We start from the raw sequence: 25,264 nt of genomic DNA, 5'->3' as shown, positions 1-25,264 counted from the left end.
CAGTTGGTTGTGATCCACACAGTCAAAGGCTTTGGCATAGTCAATAAAGCAGAAATAGATGTTTTCTGGAACTCTCTTGCTTTTTCAATGATCCAGCAGATGTTGGCAATGATCCCTGGTTTCTCTGCCTTTTCTAAAACCAGCTTGAACATCAGGGAGTTCACGGTTCACGTATTGCTGAAGCCTGGCTTGGATAATTTTGAGCATTACTTTACTATCATGTGAGATGAGTGCAATTGTGCTCTAGTTTGAGCATTCTTTGTAATTAATTGCCTTTCTTTGGGATTGGAATGAAAACTGACTTTTTCCAGTCCTGTGGCCACTGCGGAGTTTTCCACATTTGCTGCGACTGGTGCACTAAGAGTGGCAGAGAGGAGCTACCCCACGTCCGAGGTCAGGGGCAGAAGCCGGGAAGACCCCATGCCCAAAGGACGGCGGCCAAGAGGATTCACCCCACGTCCGAGGCTGCGATGGCGCAGGAATGGCTGAAAGGAGTTACCCCACTTCTGAGGTCAGGGGCAGCGGCCGGGAGGAGCTACCCCGCATCCGAGGCCAAGGGCAGCGGCTGAGAGGAGCCATCTCGCGTCCGAGGTCGTGGCGGCCGGGAGGAGCCACCCCACATCCAAGGAGAGGTGTCTGTGAGGGCGCAGGAGGGCCTAGAGGAGCCATCCCACGTTGAGGTTCAGGAAGGGCGTCAGTGAGGAGATACCCTTTGTCCACGGTAAGAATCAGCGGCTGTGCTTTGCTGGAGCAGCAGTGAAGAGATACTCTACAAATTATTAGATTAACTTAAAAAACATGAGACAATTCCAGTGAGTATTGTAGGAAGTAAGTCCGGGATAATTTATTACAATAACTTCAGTTGAAAGTTGAGGGTAAGAGCTGTACTACATAGGAATAAATGTTGAGAGATTGGATGAAAACTTAGGGCTATGGATGTAATTACAGATTTAAAGTATGAGACAATATTAACAGAAAATGAATGAACAGTGACTGTATAAAATCATTAAATAAAATGATTATAAATTCAACAGGCTTTATTCTTAAAAAACTAATATCATACATATTCAAGTGTTGAAAAAAAAGTCATTGCAGAAAAATAAGAATGAAGACAATAGAAAGAATAAAGTAAGCTATAATAAGGGTGAAATTGTACACTTAAACATTTTTTTTCATCAAAGAATTCCTATTTTTATCTGTTGTTTTGAAGCTTTGGGTCTGTCTTCCATCACAGGTCTCCTGTTTTCTATTCCAAGTCTTTTCTTTTGGCTTATTATTATTATTATTATTATTTATATGCAAAAGCTGCACTAATCTGTCCAATTTGAGATTGGAAATACATATATATCTGTGGAACATCACCATAGTTTTTGCCCAAAGTCTGTCTCCTGCCTCCAAAAGATTCTTCCTGCTCTCTTATTTGTTACTATTATTATTTTATTGTAAAAGCACCTAAGATTTACTCTCTTTGCAAAATGTTAAGTATACAATACATTGTTGTTAACTAGATACACTCTGCTGTGGAGTAAATCTCTAGAACTTAATCATCTTGTATAACTGCAACTTAAATCTTTGACTAATATCTCTCCATTTTCCCTTCTCCTCAGCCCCTAACAACTACTTTATTATTTGTATTCAATGCTCTGATTCCAAGAGTTTCACTGTTTTAGATCCATAAATGGTATTTTGCATGTTTTATTTTATATATCGTAAGTCGTATTTTGAGGTAAACCTATTGTGTCTAGCTTACTTCACTTAGCATATTGTCCTTGAGTTTCACACATATTGTTGAAAATAGAATTATCTTCCTTTTTTAGCTTAAATAATATTCCACTGTATGTATGTATGTATTATACTTTCTCTATTCATTCATCAATCGATGGACCTTTAGGATGCCACCATATCTTGGCTACTATGGATATTGCAGTTAACGTGGGATTGCAGTTTTCTCTTCAGGACCCTGATTGTAATTCCCTCAGGTACATTCCTTGAGGTGGGATTACTACATCATATGGTGGTTCTGTTATTCGTTTTTTTGTGAAACCTATATATTGTTTTCCACAGGGGCTGCACTAATTTACATTCCCAGAAACAGTATACTAGTATTCTCTTTTCTCAATATCCTTACCAGTAATTTTTCCTCTTTTCATAATACCTGTCCTAATAGGTGTGAAAGTACTAACTCATTGTGGTTTTGATTTGCATCATACTGATATTGTAAGTCTTGACAAAATATATATCCAGCTCATAAATATGGTTTGCAAATATTTCTCCCATTCTATAGTTTGCTTTTTCACTCTGTAGACTATTTCCTTTGCTATGAAGGAATTTTTTAGTTTAGGTTAGTTCCATTTACCTCCTTTTGCTTTTGGTATTCAAAAAATCATTGACCAGGCCAGTAGCCAAAAGTTCTTTCCCTCTAGAAGTTTTATGCTTTAAGTCTTATTTTAAGTCCTTACCCCATTCGAGTTGATTTTTTGTGTGGTGTGAGATGAGTCCAATTTCTTTCTTGGGCATGTGTGTAGATAGTTTTCCCAACACCATTTATTGAAGAAGCATTTACTTACTGAATAAAACTTTCCCTATTTTGTATTCTGGTGCCCTTGTCAGAGATCAGCTGATTGAGTATGTGTAGGTTTATTTTTGGCCTCTCTACACGTGCTGTTCCATTGTCCATATAGCTCTTGTAAGCTGGTACTGTATTGTGTGTGCATGCTCATTTGCTCAGTCATGTCCGACTCTGTGCAGCCTCATGGACTGTAGCTACCAGGCTCCTCTGTCCTTGGGATTTTTGGGGGGCAAGAATACTGAAGTGGTTTCCTATTTCCTTCTCCAGGGCATCTTCCTAACCCAGGGACTGAACCTGTGTCTCATGTATCTCCTGCATTTCGGGCGGATTCCTTACCACTGAGCCATCTTGGAAGCCTACATTACTATAGTTTTCTAATATATGTTGGAATGAGGGAGTGTGATGCCTCTAGGTATATTTTCTTGCACAAAAGTACTTTGGCTATTCAGTCTTTTGTGAGGTATAAGAATTTGAGGATCTTTTTTTTGGTTGTTATTCCTATAAAAAATGCCATTAAGCTTTTTATACAGATTTCATGTTATCTGTAGGTCACTTTGGGTAATATGGATATGTTGACAATGTTAATAACTCTGATCCATTAACACATAGTACCTTTGCATATATTTGTGTCTGCTATATAATTTCTTTCATCAGTGTTTTATTGTTTTCGGTGCATAAGTGTTTTCCTTTTTAGGTAAATTTATTCCTAAGTAATTTATTTACTACTATTGTAAATGGTAATGTTTCCTTAATTTCCTTTTGAACATAATTCAATTCTTCATAAATTCTTCCAAAATATAGAAGAAGAGGGAAAACTTCCAAAGTTTTTCTGTGAGTCAAGCATCACCATGACACAGAAACCAGACAAAAGCACCAAAGAAAATTACAGGCAGTCTCCCAGATGAGCATAGACCCCAAAATCCTAAAGAAATATTGAAAACCTGAGATCACCAGATTATTTGAAGGGTCATACACCATGACCAAATAGAATTGTCCCTGGAATACAAGAATGGTTCAACATAACAAATAAATGAAGGTGATGCACCACATTAACAGAATGTAAAATAAAAATGATAATATCATATTGGTAGATACAAGAAACAGAGAAGGCAATGACACCTCACTCCAGTACTCTTGCCTGGAAAATCCCATGGACGAAGGACCCTGGTAGGTTGCAGTCCATGGGGTTGCTGAGGGTTGGACATGACTGAGCAACTTCACTTTCACTTTTCACTTTCATGCATTGGAGAAGGAAATAACAACCCAATCCAGTGTCCTTGCCTGGAGAATCCCAGGGACGGCCGAGCCTGGTGGGCTGCCATCTATGGGGTTGCAAAGAGTTGGACACCACTGAAGTGACTTAGCGTAGATACAAGAAAAAGCATTTTGGCAAGACTCAGTACCCTTTTATGATTAAAAAAAGTTCTAGAAATTAATTATAGAAGGAACTCACCTTAACATAATGCAGGCTATATATGCAAAGCCCACACGTTAATAAAACATCACAGTAAATACTTAAAAAAAAGTAAAGTTTTCTCTATGTCTGGAACAAGGCAAGGATGCCCACTCTTGACATTTTTATTCAACTTGTCACTGGAAATCCCAGTCAAAACAATGGGATAAGAAAAAGAAGTAAAATACACCCAAATTGGACAGAAAAATATAAAATGATTGCTTTTTGAAGATGATAGGACCTTATAATTAGAAGACCCTGAAGACTCCACAAAATAGTTAAAAGTAATAAATATATTTAGCATATTTGCATGATGCAAAATGAATGTTCCAAAGTCAGCTGCGTTTCTATACATTAACATCACTGAGTTTTTTGAAAATGATTATTCTCTGTAGATAGATTCCTAGATGGCTCAGCAGGTAAAGAATCTGTCTGCCAGTGCAGGAGATGCTGGAGACACGGGTTCAATCCCTGGGTCAGGACTATCCCCTGGAGAAGAAAATGGCAACCTGGTGTTGCAGTCCACAGGGTAGCAAAGAGTCAGACATCACTTAGTGACTGAACAGCAACGAATTCTATGCAGTGAAAACAATTGTCTTTCAGAAAAACTGTTGTGAGTCTCTTCTCAGTCTTCCCAAATGCTTTCTCCATTACTCTCATGTATCATCTGTTCCTCCAGCAAAATATGTATCACCAGTGCTTCTCAAAATACCACAGAACTAATTGATCACAACTGCTTATGATGATTACATCCATATGTAGATTTTCTTTTTTCTTTTCCTGGTGAGCTTCTTGATTGGTGAGGGCCTTACAGAGTTGCTTTGTGGGTAAAATTTATTTTAATACAAATTAATATTTATTAAGAATTTATCAACAAAATATACATTTTCACCTGTATTAACTCTGATGTAGCTTAAAATCAACCTATAATATAGTTAGGAAACGGTTCTGAAAAATTGCAATTATGTAAAATCACAAAATTAGTAAATAATAAGATTTCTAGCTGGAGAAGGCAATGCAACCCACTCCAGTACTCTTGCCTGGAAAATCCCATGGACGGAGAAACCTGGTAGGCTGCAGTCCATGGGGTCGCTAAGAGTCGGGCACGACTGAGCAACTTCACTTTCACTTTTCACTTTCATGCATTGGAGAAGGAAATGGCAACCCACTCCAGTATTCTTGCCTGGGGAATCCAAGGGACAGAGGAGACTAATGGGCTGCCATCTATGGGGTCGCACAGAGTCGGACATGACTGAGGTGACAAGCAGCAAGCTTTCTAGCTAAGGTATTACAAGGCCTATGTTATAAGGAGCTCTGCAAATTTTAACATTTCAGCAATTTGATACATCATTTTCAACATCTTATTATGACTGGTGTTGTTACTCTTAATTATGGAATTCTAGTGAATATAGTCATTATCTTATTGAGCACACCTAAAATGAAGCACTTTTTAAAAATGCTATGAGAGGAGAAAATACATTTTGTTTCAATTCTAGCAATTTCTGTAAAATTATGATAAATAAGCTTTTTGTACAATGTATTCTCTTTTCTATTATAAGGCAACTTCAAAGAATAACTACATTTTGTATTTACTGAATGTAATTGCATTAAAAGAAAGCTAGTTCCTATTTTCAAGTAGTGACATATAGAACATTCACTCATTGATCCTACAAATTCAGCATCTGCACAATTTAATATATACATCAATTAAAACTATGCATGTTCCCAGAAATCAAGTCTATTTAAGCCATCAGAACATGGAATCCTACAAATCTCAGGGTGTGCTTTCAAATGCCTAGTCATGCAGACATTTTCAAGTTAATTCCAGAGTAATGGAAACCATTGCCCATACAGATCACAGAACAGATAAGATGAGAGAGAAAAAAATATTTGCCAAAGAAGAGTTTAGCATCCATAGATGTAGTCAGTAAGTTACTGTGTTGATTTTAAGTAGAAGAAAGGCAGAGAATCTTTTCAGCAAAGTGTTGTCATTTGTGTTACAGTCTATAAAAATAAACGTGCAAACATTGTAAAGGCTTATCACACTTATTTAAGTTAAGCAAGATGCATTAATTTAAGCCAAACCTATTGCATAAATGGTCTGCTTGTCAGATTGGAATTCCCTAGTGGCTCAGATGGTAAAGAATCCATCTGCAATGCAGGAGACCAGGGTTTGATCCCTGGATTGGGAAGATCCTATGGAGAACGGAATGACTGTCCACTCCAGTATTCTGGCCTGGAGTACTCCATAGACAGAGGAGCCTGGCAGACTACAATCCTTGGGGTCACAAAGAGTTGGACACCACTAGAGCAATTTTCACTTTCTTTCTTTAACAGGTTAATGTAATCACACTGTAAATTACTAGTGAGAAGATTCTTAAATAGTGATAATGAAAAAAAAAGTTTGAGAGTTTCTCAGGATATTAGGTGGAGGGAGACTAATGGAGGAAATTCAGAATCAAAAACCCTGAGGCTAAGAAAAAGCCCAGCTTTATGATTAGCCCCAAGAAAAATAATCATTAGATAAAAAACTAGAATGCTTTTTGGCCTTCTAAGGTCAGGCATCAAGTTTGAAGAAGGTAACATCTTCTGTCTGATGACTGAAAGTATTGGTTTTCATAGAGAGGCTTGTTTTGGGAAGTAGTTTAGACTTCTGGTGATGACTCTTCTTTTAGTCAATTCCACTGTCATAGAGGAGGGAATTAGCATAGATAAAACAAATGCTCAGAACCTTTCTAGGCAAGGGAGATGAGGGCATTAATGAGGATTTCATGTGGTACTTTCTACATTGTTTGATTAACATGCAATATCATAACTCCTGAAATGCCCACTGGAAGGGACAGTGACCTAGAGTAAGCTGCCTGCATTGATTAAGATTGGCTCAAGGAATTTGGTGGGATACGCTTATATATTAAAGGCATTAAGGAATATATCAATGTATAAACAAGGCTTGGAATACAGAGGAGCCTGCATGAATATTTACTGAACCCTCTTCCTTGTTGTGGTAGTATATTGTTGGCACACACATTTGGAGGCAATCAAATCTAAACTTTAACACATATTGCTCTGCTCCTCTATTAACTGAACTGTACAACTTGGTGCATAGTAAGCACACCAGGAATAGTGAATGATTTCCCATTTTGTCTTCTCTGTAATGTTCTTAGGACAAAGTCTGTATCATAATTTTCTTCTAGCCTCAGCACTCAACACAATGCTTAACACTTACTTACATGTAGTGAGTATTTATTCAGTGAAGGTTCCATGATGCACATTATCAATTTTATGACCAAGAACAACTACCAAAGGCAATAAGGCTAGAGAGTCAACATATTGAAAAGTAAGTTGCCAAGTCTTTCACCCAAATCTGTCATGCTAGAGAATAATGAAGGGAGATGTTCAGAAAATGAATGTAGCTCAGTGTTTTCTCATATGAAGGAAGATAATCATATTTTTTGTGTGTGCTAGTCTCAAACTCATGTCACAGAGAAAGGTCATTGGGATCAGAGATGTGACATAACCTGGTTTAAATCACATAACTGGTTCTTGTGACACTTAGGACTCAGTTCAGTTCAGTTCAGTTCAGTCACTCAGTCGTGTCTGACTCTTTGCGACCCCATGAATCGCAATATGCCAGGCCTCCCTGTCCATCACTAACTCCCTGAGTTCACCCAAACTCACGTCCATTGAGTTGGTGATGCCATGCAGCCATCTCATCCTCTGTCACATAGCAAGTCTCTTAAAATTCATATCTATTGGCACTAGAAAAATACTGCATGTGATTTTTGTCAGAAGTCAAAACTATGTTGTTTAGTCACAATTAGGGGTTTTCTCCCTCTGACCTGTTGCTAGGAACAAAGTCAGCATCCCCAAAGAATATGGTGCTATCGTGATTAAGTGTTTAGAGTTAAATTCTATTTGTATCTTTGGATCCAGAAATCCCTCTTTATAAACCACCAGTTGACCTCCCAACCATACTACTCAAACAACTCAGCATTCCAGATCTACTGTCTCACAAAATGTCAAGTGAGATTCAGTTTGATCTCTGCCTAGAATCCACTATGAGTGATATATTTCTGAGGTTTCTAGAACTTTTGGAAAAGATTTCCCAATGAAACTCAGATATCTCTAAGCTGAAACACAGCATTTTTCTTTCACAGTATTCAAAGACACAGAAGGGGAAATGAATGTCTAACTCCAACCAGAAATGTTAGAAGGAATGCACTTACGATGTAATTACCAAGATTAGGCAAACTACCTCTTCGGTAGTTGCTGTATGTCCCTAGACGGTACTTAGTGTAATTTCACTCACTGTTTTGTCAGAAGGAAGAAGTATGTTGTGATGACACTGGGTAATTGGCAGTGCCATTTATGTGTCTTCAGTGCTTACAAATTTACTCCGTTGGATCTCATTATAGAAGAAATGAATTATCCTGAAACAACTCTGTGGGGCACTATTCACACCAAGTAATGTTTAGTGAAAATCATGTTTTGGCTCTTGATGTTGCTTATTTACATTTCTCAGCTTTTCGAGGAGGCAGCCTGTGTTTGCTCAGAATATTTCTTTCTATATTTAATTCTTTTAATTTAGAAATATTTAAAACATGGAAATCGGTCAGGTGTTTCAAGTACCATATAAAATTGTATTAATTGGACCAAATTATTTTAAAAGGAAATTATTTTTAAATGTATTTAAAATATATGCTTAAATATTTCTAAACTGAAATATTTCTTACAAAGATAGCTTTCTCCAGAGATAAATGAAATAAGAGTTTTTAGTAATTCTCCTGAAAATATTAAATAGAGTAACACCGAGAGAGAACAGTGCACTTTGAAGCCAGCATATCTGAATTTCAACCCCAATAAAAATTTCACAGTTGAAATATTGTAACATGGTACTTCTTATCAGTAGTGCAAAAAAATGTGTTATTTTAATGCTATGTGTGTCATCTTTCAGTAATAAGCTGCTGATAAATATACAAAAATATTAAAAACTGTTTTAACTTATTCTTGGTTGTTTTAACAATTTGGAGTTTGGAAACATTCGGATATTCCTTTAGATATTTCATATCCTTCAAACTAAAAAGAAACACACAAAAAACTTAGAAAATTGTATATGTTGTTTACTCATTGATTGTAGTTAGTAATGTTCTGAGTGAAATCTTTTGCTACCCTTCTTTCACTATGAGGCAACTAATGATTAAAGACACTTTAAAGAACCTTTTTTTTTTTTTTTTAAATAATGCTTCAGAACTAGAATTGAGTAAAGGCAAAACAATCACTAGACTTGATTCCAAAACAAATGCATGTAAATATCAAACCTGAGATTAAATATCTTCAGAAAATAATCGCCACTTTCTTATCTCAGGGAAAGAAATATAAGCAGTATTTTGATTTCTTCAATTTAAGTAGTGTAATGATTTGGACTTGGCATTGGAAGACTTTGAACTGATGCTTTAATTATCTTGAGCTATTTATACCAACTCTATATTCTCAGTTTTGTTACCTCTAAACTGAGAAAAAAATACTAAGTACATAAATGACTGGAGGTGGGAAGATTTTGGAAAGGTGAGAGGGAGGAAGAAAAAATGAGAAAGTAAACTGGGAAGGTGGATGGTAGTCAGATTTTGCAGAACTTTGTAGATCAGGCTTGAGTTTGACCTTTATCCTTCTTAACCCTTCAGTTCAGTTCAGTTCAGTCCCTCAGTTGTGTCTGACTCTTTGCGACCCCATGCATTGCAGCACGCCAGGTCTCCCTGTTCATCACCAATTACTGGAGTTCACCCAAACCCACATCCATAGAGTTGGTGATGCCATCCAACCATCTCATCCTCTGTCGTCTCCTTCTCCTCCTGCCCCCAATCCCTCCTGGCATCAGAGTCTTTTCCCATGAGTCAACTCTTAGCATGAGATGGCCAAAGTACTGGAGTTTCAGCTTTAGCATCAATCCTTCCAAAGAACACCCAGGACTGATCTCCTTCAGAATGGACTGGTTGGATCTCCTTGCAGTCCAAGGGACTCTCAAGAGTCTTCTCCAACACCACAGTTCAAAAGCATCAATTCCGTGGTGCTCAGCGTTCTTCACAGTCCAACTTTCACATCCATACGTGACTACTGTTCATGGGGTTCTCAAGGCAAGAATACTGAAGTGGTCTGCCATTCCCTTCTCCAGTGGACCACATTCTGTCAGACCTCTCCATCATGACCCGCCCATCTTGGGTGGCCCCACATGGCATGGCTTTGTTTCATTGAGTTAGACAAGGCTGTGGTCTGTGTGATTAGATTGACTAGTTTTCTGTGATTATGACTTCGGTGTGTCTGCCCTCTGATGCGGTCTTGCAATACCTACCGTCTTACTTGGGTTTCTCTTACCTTGGACATGGGGTATCTCTTCATGACTGCTCCTCTTAATCCTTGGAACACATCAAATATTATATAATTCCATAACTGTAGTTTAGAAATCTAACTCAGACAGTACATATGGTAAAGAATCTGTACATACTAGTACAGATGATAAAGAATTAATTTCTGGGTCAGGAAGATTGCCTGGAGAAGGGGTTGGTAACCCACTCCAGTATTCTTGCCTGGAGAATTCCTTGGACAGAGGAGTTTAGTGGGCAACAGTCCATGGGGTCGCCAAGAGTCCATGGGGTCACAAAGAGTCAGACACGAATGATCAGCTAACACTTTCACTTTTTCAGAGGTGAGAGAGGAGAGGAAGAGCAGTTAGGCTGAGATGGTATTTCAGGGGAGAGGTAATGAGATCTGAAATAGAACTGTGACTGTAGAGTGGAATTGATTCTATATATGTGAGATGTGAGAGAGGTAAAGAAGAAACTTGGTAGCGTTTAGTAACCATAAGCAGATAAGAAAGAGGGGAGATGGATGAGTAAAGGACAATTTATGTGACAATATAGGGGATAAGCAGAAGGGAAATAAAAGGAGGAATAAGATGAGTTCAGTTTTGAACATGGTCAGTTTCTGGTGGTGGTGGACATATGTGTGTTATTGTCCCAGTCTGTTTGATAATTTGGTCCTTGTGCTCAGGACAGAGGGCAAGAATGGGAATACAAAGCTCAGAACTAGTGACATAAAAATGATACTGGGAAATATGATGTAGGTGGACTTTCTCAGAGATTCAGGTAACAGGGCATAGTGTAATAGCTTGAAATAATCTTTACAAAGTAAAGATACAGTAATGTAAGAGGGGTTCAGCAAGGAAACTGGGTAGAATTTATCGTAGAGATAAATGGAGAATCTAGATTTTTTATAACAAAAGCCAGCAAACCACAGCTATGCAGCAATTGCAAATGTTCCAGAAGAACAGGGGAGAAGGAATTGAAGAGGTCAGCAGCAAGTTTTAGAAATGGTTTCATTGTGAGATATATGTGGAAGATTTATTATAATGGAATGGAAAACAAGTGTCAGCTATATTTTCTTTTTAATTATTTTATTTATGAATGTTTACAGAAACAAAGATAGAGTGAACAAACCACCAATACTTCACCACACTTTAATCTCTTCTTTAAAGAAGAAGAAATGAAGGATTGAAAAATACAAAATTGAGTAACAATTCAAAGTATTTTAAAAACTTGCCAACAAAAATAATCATAAAATTATATATTAATAAGAATTTTTCTTTCCCACTTATTGCTTCTTCATTTTCACAGTGGAAGCAGTTGGAGATACTGGTTTCCCCTCCTTGTGTTTTTTAGCACTACTGACATCAGCAAATCAGCAAAAATTCAACTTTTAATTCTTGGCTGAACCTCTTATTATTCTGACCACTAAGGCCAAAGGATTGGGAAGCATCTCTTTTGAGAAAATATGCAGTAAATATTCATAGTTACCTGTCTGTAACAGTTTTGAAACAGATAATAGAAAAAATATATCCAGCCTTTCGATTTACACATATAATAGATCTCCATTCACATCCTTTAAGATTTGGCAAGAAACTACATGCGTTATAATCAGATTAGAAAAACTATCAAGAAGCTACATATTTTACTTCTATCAAATACTATGCTGACCTTCATGGTTCAGCTATTCTGTTTAACAGTTTTTACTCTGTACACTCTTAAAGGCATAAAATATCACATCCTTTTTTCTTTCTTCACACCTAAGCAGCTTATCAAGCATAGCTAACTCCTCTGTCCCAATTCAAAAGATAATGAGAATCACCTAAAGCTAGTGAAACACTCACCCAGCAATGTGCAGTATGCTGATGTCTGCATTCTTTAACTTCACTCATACATATAATCAGAATCTGTATCTGCATGGCAACCAGACATATTAGGTGGATATGAAATTTTTTTTTTTTAATGAAGAGTTAGATCTCACCAACCAAGCTTTAAAAGATTGCAGATTTTCCTAGAAAGCAGAAGGCTTAAAACTGGCATCTCTTGGTATTATACGTACAAATCATTGAATGATGTATCAGCGGAAAGGAATGGAGGCTACGTGAAAGTGTTGTGCTGTGTGCCATCCAGCTCTGGACCAAAGAATGTGCCATAAGATATAGAGTTGTTTCTAAGAGTAGACTTAGGAAAGATTACCCATAAGAGGATGGGAACAGATACTCTCAAAAAGCACCTATGTATCTCCCAATGTCAAGTGACAACAATCAGTTCTCATACATTGAGCATTTGTTGAAAATTCCTTGAAAATTCTATTTTGTAAAAGTAAAATTAGCACATAATCAGCAATGCTTTTCCTGGGATGACATTTGATACGTTGAGATATACTAGAATCTTGATTGTGCAAATCCATATATAATCAACAGCTTGGCTTTTCACTTGAGAGCTTATCACAGTTTTTAAATAATTTCTTCCAAATGTGCAGGAAGCCACCATTCAAATATTTCTCCCCTTCCTTATATAATCTTTAATAGACTACAGTAATGCCTCCAAAACCAGTATAATCTCTATTTCAAGCTATTCTCATATTGCGTGAAGTGAAATGAAGTGAGTCAGTTTTGTCTGACTTTTTGCAACCCCATGGACTATACAGTCTATGGAATTCTCAAGTCCAGAATACTGGAGTGGGTAGCCTTTCCTTTCTCCCGGGGATCCTCCAAAACTCAGGTATCAAACCCAGGTTCCCCCACTGCTGGTGAATTCTTTACCAGCTGAGCTACCAGGTAACTTCAGTTGCTTTTCTTCTTTTGGCTAGTAGATTGTTTCCATTGAATCTTGCAAAGGGCAAATTCAATAAGGCCTTATAGAACATTATAAAAACTATTAGTTATATTTTATGGCCCACCAAGGCAAAATTGCATGCGGAAAATCTACTTCAGATAGATTTCATTAATAAGATTTACTATCTCTCTATCTTATACAAAATGTAATACTGCATTGTTTGGACTGTTTTAAAACACTTTGAAATCATCTTTGGTTTACTTGCCAAATCTCTCTCTCTGCCATGTAGGAAAGAATCTAGTATAGCGTGCATGTTTGTGTGCTCAGTCACTTCAGTCGTGTCTGGCTCTTTGTGACCCTGTGGACTGTAGCCCACCAGGCTCCTCTGTCCATGGGATTCCCCAGGCAAGAATACTAGAGTGGGCTGCCATGCCATCCTTCAGGGTATCTTCCATCTGGTATACAGTAACTACTTAATACACATTTTTTAATTGCGTATTGAATTTGTCACATATATAGGACTGGAACATGTTTCTTTTTAAATGTATTTTTAATTGGAGGATATTTGCTTTACAGTGTTGTGTTAGTTTTTGCCATATAAGAGCATGAATCAGCCATAAGTATGCATATATCCCCTCCGTCTTGAACTTCCCTCCCACCTCTCACCCCATCCTACTCCTCTAGGTTGTCACAGAGCAACAAGTTGAGTTCCCTGTGTTACACAGCAACTTTCCATTAGCTATATGTTTTCTGTATGGTAACATATGTGTTTCAGTGCTGTTCTCTCAATTCGTCTCTCCCTCTCCTTCCCCCACTGTGTCTGTTCTCTATTTCTGGGGTCTCTATTCCTGCCCTGAAAATAGGTTTATCAATACCATTTTTCTAGATTTCATATATATGCATTAATATATGATATTTGTTTTCCCCTTTCAGACTTCACTCTGTAGAGTGAAGGTTCATCCACCTAACTAGAACTAACTCATATTTGTTCCTATTTATGGCTGAGTAATAGCCCATTGTGTGTTGGAATACATGTATGTACATGTGTATTTTTCAACAATAAGTTATCACCTCATACCAGTCAGTAAGACCATCATCAAAAAAATCTACAAATGATGCTGGGGAAGGTGTGGAGAAAAGGGAACTCTCTTGCACTGTTGGTGAGAATGTAAATTGATACAGCCATTATGGAGAACAATATGGAGATTCCTTAAAAAGCTAGGAATGAAACCACCATATTGATTCAGCAATCCCACTACTAGGCATATACTCTGAGAAAGCCATAATTCAAAAAGACGCATGTACTCCAGTGGAAAACTCCTGTTAGTGTTGTTTGTAGTTGTACAGAAACTCAGAAACAGCAAATCATGTTTTTAAGTAGCATGGCAGAACTGTAGCTTTTTGATAAACTAGTGCTATGATGACTAAGCTGACAAAAATCTTGTTCATGATTCAATGTATTTGAATAATAAAGGTTTATAGTAGTTACAGATGAACATGTTTATATTTCTGTATTGTAGATTTCCTAAATGCACCTTTTAATTATTTTTGAACTATAGAGAATATGTTTTTTCACTTGATGAAATTGTTAATATGAATATAGTAAAAACTCAAAAGAAGTTTAATTTCATCTTATAGATATCTGGACTTGATAACATTTCTACACATCAAAAGGAATATTTTAAATGTATACAAATATAAAGTTCACCTAAAGCAAAAAATATATATAAAATAATTATATCTAAAAAATAGTAATGATAAATGCATAGATTTTTCCTCTTTTTAAAATAATTGAGCATTTATTATTTTACCTATAGTAATTATATATGATATCATTAAAGAAAGTCAGTATATATGCAGTATATAATGACCATATATAATTTAATATTAAATTATGCATACATTTGATATAATAATTATATAATTATAATATATTTCCTTATAGGACAATAGTAACATACTCAGAAATTATTCAAGATACTTCATATCCTTTATATAATTCCTGTGAAAATCATATGGAACATATTTTATTTCTATGTATTTAATATACAAGGAAAATAAGGTCTCATGATAAGTATAAATGCAGAGCAGCAAGAAGTCTACTCAAGTTTTGATTTTGTTCTTGAACCTATGTTTAATCATTTAAATTATCATTATACTTACCTATCTGTTGGAGTGTATATTCTAGGGAGACATGGAAAATTTGTTTCTTTAAAGAGTCATACTTAGATAGTCAAGAATATTGTGAAATGTTTATAAAAAGCTGAATTTAGGTATTTAACAATCCATAGGTTCATAAAAGAATATTAAAATCTTTTAATATAACTATTTGATATCATGCTGAATATATTAAGATAGTATGAACAATTTTTAAAATACGCCTGGTGAGATCAAGTTTCACAGAAACTCTATGAATCAGTTGGGCTAACAGAGGGATTCTTAAAGATAAACTGAAATTGAACTTGATATGAAGTTTTACTAGAATACTGTTGTTCTGGTGATGGTTAAAGAATGATCATGTACTAGCTCTCTTTGATTTTGGAAACATATAAAAGGAAGAATGTAAATTTATTTTCAATTATAGGATAACATGATAGGGACAACTATACTTATTTAAACAATACAGAGTCTAATTATAAGTGAGAAAAGCTGTATTTGTGTGATTGTATCTTATATCCAGAAAACAGATGCACATTCATACCTTAAATATTTGGACTTCTGAACTAGTATTCTTTAATAATAAGTAATAGAATTCATAGTTTTGGATGATTTAGAATTACTAAATTTTAGAGCTTTGGTGTTGGTTCAGCACTTTGTTTTGCAAATAGGGGAACTGACCCAGAGTAGATGAGCCATGAATAGAATGGGCTTCTTGTGATTTCTAATGAAGTAAACTTGACAACACTATATTAAGTAACAGACCAGTTTCATGCTAAGACAGAGCCTGGTTGTCTCTGGGGGAATGGAACCTGAGAATTAATTCAGTTGTATACTGCAGAGTTAATAAGACCTTAGCTATAATGCATCTTGAATCAGTGACTTACACAACTTAGATTGATTTAGCTGAAGAGACGATGTAACAGAAAGCAAATTTTGAGTTCAAATGAAGAACACTTATTTTGAAAAGTAATTTATGCTTTTAACATTTTACTTTCCTTAAAGTTCCATAATTTTACAATTATATAAAAATAACAGATTTGGAGTCCAATTTTTAATTGCTGATTAAGTTACACAGTTTTATTTTCATTCCTTTTTGTGTAGTCATTTTGACTGTAAAGATCCTTGACAGTTTTTATTTTTAGAAGAGAGGCTTGACATAGCCTTTGTACATTGAGTGTGTTTGTTCCCTATTAATTTTGTTTCACTGGCATAATAACTTGTTATGTATGTTTTCAATAGCTTTGTTATTATGCACCTGTAGAACAATTTTCCAATTAGTTGTGTTCTAGACTTCCATAGTTTTTTCATCTCTGTTTTGATTAAGATAATTCATGATACAACTCCTTGTAATGATATATCTTGGAGTATTTATAATCCCACTTCAAATATTTTTCCTCACTTCCAAATGTAAAAGTTACTGTGCTTGGAAGAAGTATGGTTTATTGAGTAAGCAAGCTCACAATCAATTATAAAGAAATAGGTTATGTAATACAATGAAGACTTTCTATTTGTCCAGTAATCTGTGTGATTACCTGCATGTAGGCAAAATGGTTTTTTCTATTCTTATGAGTAAAAATGGTATTTCTACTCCTAGCGGTAGACTTTACTATCTTGCAAATATCTTTACACTTTTGGAATTTTCCTTGTAGAGTCAATTTTTAAAAAGTTATATCCTACATTAGCATTTTTAAAAGTTACAAAGCTGCTAAATGTAACATATAAAAATCTGTTTTTTTTTACTTAAATTTATGTGCCTCTATAAATAGTAAAGGCTGTTTATTTCCTATACCATGCTAACAGTTTGAATATAGCTTATACCTGAATATTATTACATGTTGAACTGACTAGTGTTAGTGACATTGAGTACTGTATTGTAATGAGAGCATTCTTTAGTGACAAATTATTCCTTTTGATGCCCTTTGAAAATGACGTAGTCCTACTTGCAGAGAAGATTATACAGTTTTATCTGAAACACCTTTCTAGAATTTTTTAATAAATAGCAAAGCCTTATGAAAATAGTTTTAGGTGATATAAAACCACTTAAAAAGAACTATTTCAAAGGATATTGGCTCTAGGAGGAGAATATATCCACTTTTGTAAAATACATGATCAGGACTATCTTGATTATTATATTTCTTACATGTATCATTTATATCACAGATGATTTTTCCTAGTAATTTTGTTCATAGTTAATAGCTAAAATATGTATATGGTATGGAATAATTAGACATGATAGCAACAAGAATGCCTATCATCTGTCATAAATGAAGTGCAAGGTAATTCAATGTGTTTTGCATTGGCTAGAGTAGCTGATGAAATAAATAGAAGATGTGACATGATGTCTCTTTCATCTACAAAAGTATCAGCTCAGAGGTTATACTTCATTAGCTTCAAATGTAGCATGCATAATAAAGGAGGAAAGCAGAGCAGTTCTTTGATTCACTGTGAAAAAGCCTATCAGACCCCTTTCAAGTGACAGTTTATTAAATAAGTTGAATAGTGGAAAATATTGCAACTGGAGCAAAATCATAACCCTATGTTTGGCACTCGATTGAAAGTACAGATGACAATGTTGTGTTTCAATTTGGTGTTTACAAATTGAATGACAAAAGATAGGCAGTACTCTGAATTTAATGGCTTTTAATTTTTCTCTTTTACTTCTTTTCTTTCATCTTTTTTTTTGGATTAGTTGATTGAATCTGAAAAAGAAATGGAAAATGACTTGATTACAAAGTGCAAAATGGTTTTAATTTATTCAGTATGGAGATAGTCAAGTTAAATGTGTGACACATATGTGGAGAAACAGTGTGTCTGTCTCTGTACTCATCTTTGATGTACTTGGGGGATGCTCTGCAAAGATATCATCTTCAGGCTCTCTCTCTCCCCTTGGTCAATGATTAATTTATTAATTCATTAATGATTCATTTATTCATTGCTTCTTCTGTAGAGTCAATCCACCAAATATTTTGTCATGCTATATTTTATGATGTAATCTCTAAGCTGCGGAATCTAAAATGTAAGCATAGCCATTGCCCTTAAGGGGATTATAATCTATATTATTGTTTAATATTTTTTTGCAGAGTCAGGAATTACCTAGTATTAAAAAAATGCCAAACTCCCTTCTTCACTCACATACCTTCACTTTCAAAATAGGTGAAATATTTATTACTTCTTTTGATTAGGTTAGTTGATTCTGAATTGTACTACAGCAACACATCGTGTATCTCCAGTTGCATATTTATCAGAGTTTGTAATAATTTCTCATTGTTTAACTTTTTTTTATCTGCTAGGCTCTAAGGTCAGATCCTGGGATAATACCCATCCCCTCTGTACCACCAAAACCTAGTAGCAAGGTTTTGTAGTTTAGTAGTTAAGATAATCATTTTTCCCTAGTATTCATACTTTTAAAAATAAAAGTTTTTCACCTTTGCTACTGGGAAACATGGAGTCCCTTTCAGGAATGAGTATGCTTCAACTGGTGCAGATATTCACAGTACTGCATCAAGTTCACAATGTGCTTACTTTGAAATACATCTGAAATAACTGTCACTGGTCTAAGCAGACTTTGGGAAGTGCTGTGATTAAACTGCTAAGGAGAATCTTCCAGGTATTTGCTGTAGTTTAATGTGCTATACCTACATTTAATCTCTGATAAAAACATTTAGATGCTCATTACAAAAATATATAGTGCTAATGCTTCATAAATATCATCCTCATTTACAGTTGAGCTACAGAAGTAATTTGACATTCAGTTCCTTCCATTGTGTGATGTTACTGTTTTTCAAGTACAACTTTAACTTTTCGTTGATTCATGACACTGACACTCAAAAGCTTCTGTCAACCAATTGTAAGGTCAAGATTGAGGCAGTGGATCCATTGCGGTTTTGATAGAACAAAGGGTCTGTGCTCTGTGACCTATTTGGTAAATTAAGTTTCCTAAAATCAACTTAGCGACAGAGATGAGGTATGAAGAAAGCTGCCTTTCATTTTTTAGCTTTTTCTAACTGAAGGAGATTTCATGGTAAGTATGAAAGTTCCATTCTGGACATAATAAAATTACCTGTGCTCACAAAATAAACTAGACTAAAGCTTCCTGCAGTATTCTCGTTGAATGGACAGAAGGTTTTGGGGGGCACCAAGAGACATGTGTCCTTTTGTACATTCTGATATCCATTTAATCATCTGGACACAATGACATTCTTTTCTACTCATTAGGAAATGTCAGATACGAAAGTTGTCCAATTGCTTTCATATACTTAGTGAAGCCTTCATGTTACAGAGATGGATAGTTTAAATTGTTAATCTGTGATTTCTGTGAAGTTACATTATATTATCCTTTCTATTTATAAATGTCAATATACTTTAATATATGAGGAAATAATATCACATTTCAGTGAAATGAGTTCTATGATTAATAGCTAATATACTTCAACTGAAAAATGTATGATAATTATAATGCCTACATGGAAACTTAAGATTCTCAGAGAACATATTTTAAAATTGATCCATTTCAAGTTTTAATTCTTACTAAAATAACAGGTTGGGCTTCCTGAGTGGCTCAGATGGTAAAGCTTCTGCCTGCAATGTGGGAGACCTGGGTTCAATCCCTGAGTCAGGAAGATCCCTTGGAGAAGGAAATGGCAACCCACCCCAGTACTCTTGCCTGGAAAATTCCATGGACAGAGGAGCCTTGTAGGCTACAGTCCATGGGGTTGGGAAGAGTCCGACACAACTGAGCAACTTCACTTCACTTAACATAACAGTTTAGAAGCACAAAAATTCATTTACTTCAACTAAGTAAAAATGTCTTGTTTTTATATTTCCAGTTTGTAATTTGGAACAGTCAATAAGAAATGAATATTTGGTCTTCTGTGAGACTACATTTATATATCACCAATTTCACACAATAAATGAATGCTTATTCTTTGAATTAATTTTATTTTTCAATCTTGGTACTAATTCACAGACGATTATTTCATGGGTTTTCTATTTTAGGAAATTTAAATTTGACTGCTTTAACACTTCCACTGACACTTGCTAAGGAAGTGGAAATAGTGTACTTTTTTAAAAATAAAAAATCTTTAAAAATATTCCTTTTGGGGAAAGAAGACAATTATTGTATTGTCGCCTTTTTTTTTTACTAATTCTATTCATCACTTCATGGGAAGTAGATGGGGAAACAGTGGAAACAGTGTCAGACTTTATTTCTTTGGGCTCCAAAATCACTGCAGATGGTGATTGCAGCCATGAAATTAAAAGATGCTTACTCCTTGGAAGGAAAGTTTTGACCAACATAGATAGCATATTGAAAAGCAGAGACATTACTTTGCCAACAAAGGTCCGTCTAGTCAAGGCTATGGATTTTCCAGTGGTCATGTATGGATGTGAAAGTTGTACTGTGAAGAAAGCTGAGTGCCGAAGAATTGATGCTTTTGAACTGTGGTGTTGGAGAAGACTCTTGAGAGTCCCTTGGACTGCAAGCAGATCCAGCCAGTCCATTCTAAAGGAGATCGGTCCTGGGTGTTCTTTGGAAGGACTGATGGTAAAGCTGAAACTCCAATACTTTATCCGCCTCATGCAAAGAGTTGATTCATTGGAAAAGACTCTGATGCTTGGAGGGATTGGGGGCAGGAGGAGAAGGAGACAACAGAGGATGAGATGGCTGGATGGCATCACTGACTCAATGGACATGAGTTTGAGTGAACTCCAGGAGTTGGTGATGTACAGGGAGGCCTGGCATGCTGCAGTTCATGGGGTTGCAAAGAGTTGGACATGACTGAGAGACTGAACTGAACTGACAGAACTATTTGATTAAAAAAATAAAAAATAGTGTTATCAAAGATCAAAGAATAATTAGAAATCAATACAATAATATACAATAATTTAAGTTAGTGTGATAGCTTTTTTTTTTTCTTTAACTGACCTTGTAGGCTGACTTCTGTATAGCTTATTTTTGATAACTTGCATGATGTTGGTCAATTTATTTAACAAACACACCTACATTCTTAATCTATAAAATGAGACTCATGATCTGTTTTGCTTCAATGTCTTAAAATTTAGTGAGAGAATATTCATAAAAATACTTTATACATGATAATCCTAATTGTATAGTCATTAATTCATATCTGACTCTCCACAACCCCATGTAATACAGCATGCAGGGCTCATCTCCCTTCCACTATCTCTCAGAGTTTGCTCAGATTCAAGTCCATTGAGTCAGTGATGTTGTCTAACTATCTTGTCCTCTGTTAGCCCTTTCTTATTTTGCCTTCAATCTTTCCCAATATCAGCATCTTTTTCAATGAGTCAGCTCTTTGTATCAGATGGCCAAAGTATTGGAGTTTCAGCTTCAGCATCAGCCCTTAAAATATAGGATTAATTTCCTTTAGGATTGACTGGTTTGATCTCATTGCTGTCCAAGGGACTCTCAAGTGCCTTCTCCAGCACCATAGTTCAAAATCATCAGTTCTTAGGCACTCAGCCTTCTTTATAGTCCAATTCTCACATCCATACATGACTACTGGAAAAACCACAGCTTTGACTCTATGGATCTTTGCTGGCAAAGTGATGTCTCTGCTTTTTAATAGGCTGCCTAGATTTCTCATAGGTTTCCTAACAAAAGAGCAAGTATCTTTGGATTTCATGACTGTAGCCACTGTCCAAAGTGATTTTGGAGCCCAAGAAATTAAAATCTGTCACTGTTTCCACTTTTACTCCATGTATTTGCCATGAAGTAGTGGGAACACAATCCATAATCTTAATTTTTTGAATGTTGAGTTCTAAGCCAGCTTTTTCACTCTTCTCTTTCACCCTCATCAAGAGGCTCTTTGGTTCCTCTTCACTTTCTGCCTTTAGAGTGGTATTGTCTGCATATCTGAGGTTGTTGATATTTCTCTTGGCAGTCTTAATTCTGGCTTGGCATTTTGCATGTTGTACTCTGCATATAAATTAAATAAACAGGGTGACAATATATAGCCTCATTGTACTCCTTTCCCGATTTTGAACCAGCCCATTGTTCCATGTCAGATTCTAACACTTGCTTCTTGACCCGCATCCAGGTTTCTTAAGAGACAGATGAGGTGACCTGGTATTCCCACCTCTTTAAGAATTTTCCACAGTTTGTAAAGTACTTAATAATTATTACTAGCTTTCTAAAAAATATATGTAGGTAATATGTTCTTAATTTATCTTATGCTTGTTGATTCTTGTTTATTTTAGGAGGAATTAAACTTGCAAAGTATTAGTTCTGAAAGGTGACAGTGAATAAGACAATCTGCTCATTTTGAGAATTTTTAAAAAATTACATGGCATCTTTAGAAAAATTGGAGATGAATTTCAGTTTATTGTGGCTCGATTCATGGGAGACAATTTTAATTGACATGTCCTTTTGCCTTCTAGGAATATATTGTACACAAATGAAGGTTAAATTTGCTATATGACAAATTATTGTGTGTTCTTTTTCCAACTGCTTGTACTCTTAATATCTCATTAATCCATATGTATTCACAGATTATTTGACAATTCAGTGAAAAGTTAAAATGATCAGTATTACTGTTTTCGATAATCTCTGAAACTACTTTTAATAACTAATCATGAGACACTTCTGGCCATTGCCAAAAGTTACTGCTATGTAAGATAATTCTTTATAATAATCTTACCATCTCTTACCTCCAAAAGCCTCATATCTTTTCCTTATCAATCGGTTCTTGACATTTCCAGAATAGCCATTATTCTGGATGTAATTGTAGGTGTTACTGATACAGTTTTTGTTTTTTTCCTCTTTCTGACTGAAGTCTGATCGATTTACAATATTATATTAGCTTTTGGTGTATAGCTTAATGATTCAATATTTTATAGGTTATACTCCATTTAAAATTATTGCACCAGTCAGAATGTCTGCGATCCAAAAATCTGCAAGCAATAAATGCTGGAAAGGGTGTGGAGAAAGGGAACCCTCCTACACTGTTGGTGGGAATGCAAACTAGTACAGCCACTATGGAGAACAGTGTGGAGATTCCTTAAAAAATTGCAAATAGAACTGCCTTATGACCCAGCAATCCCACTACTGGGCATACATACCGAGGAAACCAGAATTGAAAGAGACACATGTACCCCAATGTTCATCATAGCACTGTTTATAATAGCCAGGACATGGAAACAACCTAGATGTCCATCAGCAGATGAATGGATAAGAAAGCTGTGGTACATATACACAATGGAGTATTACTCAGCCATTAAAAAGAATACATTTGAATCAGTTCTGATGAGATGGATGAAACTGGAGCCGATTATACAGAGTGAAGTAAGCCAGAAAGAAAAACACCAATACAATATACTAACACATATATATGGAATTTAGAAAGATGGCAATGATGACCCTTTATGCAAGACAGCAAAAAAGACACAGATGTGTATAGCGGAGTTTGGGACTCAGAGGGAGAGGGAGAGGGTGGGATGATTTGGGAGAATGACATTGAAACATGTATACTATCATGTAAGAATCGAATCGCCAGTCTATGTCCGATGCAGGATATAGCATGCTTGGGGCTGGTGCACGGGGATGACCCAGAGAGATATTATGGGGAGGGATGAGGGAGGGGGGGTTCATGTTTGGGAACGCATGTACATCCGTGGTGGATTCATGTCAATGTATGGCAAAACCAATGCAGTATTGTAAAGTAAAATAAAATAAAAATAAAAATATAATAAAAGAAAAAAATTATTGCAACTTGAATTTGCCACACACTGATAACTAATATTTACATTGTACTTACATTCTATTAGGTATTATATGTAATCTAGAGATGATTTTTTGGGCTTCCCTGGTGGCTCAGATGGTAAAGAATTTGCCTGAAATGTGGGAAACCTGGGTTTGATCCCTGGGTTGGAAAGATACCCTGGAGAAGGAAATGGCAACCCACTCCAGTATTCTTGCCTAAAGTATTCCATGAACAGAAGAGCCTGGCTACAGTCCATAGGGTCGCAAAGAGGCAGACATGACTGAGCTACTTAAATTTTCACTTTCTTTTCAGAGATGATTTAAAGTGTATAGAAGAGTGTATGCATATATGCAAATGTTCACCTTATTCCACAAGAGACTTGAATATTCATGGATTTTGGGGTCCTTAGGTCTGTCTTGGAACCAGTTTCCTTTGGATATGGAGGGATGGGGCTTCTCAGGTGGCAATATAAGTAAAGAGTCTGCCTGCCAATGCAGGAGACATGAGAGACACAGGTTCAATCCCTGGGTCAGGAAGATCCCCTAGAGGAGGGCTGGCAACCTACTCTAGTATTCTTGCCTGGAGAATCCCATGGACAGAAGAGCCTGGCAGTCTAAGTCCATAGGGTCACAAAGAGTCAGACATTACTGAAGTGACTTAGCACACACAAACACACATGGAAGGATGATGTATAGGACTGAGAATTCAACCAAACTTTTAAATAATAATGTTATCTTTAATTTTAAATATTCAGAGCAGATAAATACTTTATCACATGAGATTACCATACCTCTGACATGCAATCTAGTAAAATATTGAATATGACAGAATGCTATAAACCAAACTGATATATAACCATAAAAATATTCTAAATGAGGGACTTCCCTGGTGGTCCAGTGGCTAGGACTCCGTGCTCCTGATGCTGAGGGCCAGGGTTCAATTCCTGGTCAGGGAACTAGATGTCCCACATGCTACAAGTAAGACCTGGCTCAGCCAAATAAGTAAATATAAAAAAAAAAAATTCTAAATGAAATATAAGTAATTCAATACAGCATCATACTAAAAGAGTTCTTTGGTATGATTTTTAACTTTTTGATCTAGGATTGCAAGGATAACTGATGACAGGAAAAACCACTTAACATGCTTTACTGCATTAATAGATTAATGTAATCACTGCAGATATAAAAAGGCATTTGATAATTTCAACACTCATTTCTGATTAAGTTTA

The 25,264-nt window shown here is 35.8% G+C and overlaps 2 non-coding genes across 2 annotated transcripts; both read left to right on the top strand.

The window, feature by feature from the left end:
- The first annotated feature begins 6,774 nt into the window (after window positions 1-6,774).
- Window positions 6,775-6,851, top strand: LOC114113371 (small nucleolar RNA SNORD34). Its single transcript, XR_003588412.1, has one exon. It is a non-coding gene; the product is annotated as a small nucleolar RNA SNORD34 (small nucleolar RNA).
- An 18,067-nt stretch (window positions 6,852-24,918) lies between these two features.
- TRNAR-CCU (transfer RNA arginine (anticodon CCU)) lies at window positions 24,919-24,991 on the top strand. Its single transcript has one exon. It is a non-coding gene; the product is annotated as a tRNA-Arg (tRNA).
- Window positions 24,992-25,264: the final 273 nt, after the last annotated feature.

The sequence above is a fragment of the Ovis aries genome, chromosome 2 (genome assembly GCF_016772045.2).
Source record: "Ovis aries strain OAR_USU_Benz2616 breed Rambouillet chromosome 2, ARS-UI_Ramb_v3.0, whole genome shotgun sequence".
Taxonomy (NCBI): Eukaryota; Metazoa; Chordata; class Mammalia; order Artiodactyla; family Bovidae; genus Ovis; species Ovis aries.
This window is presented reverse-complemented; position numbering and strand designations above follow the sequence as displayed.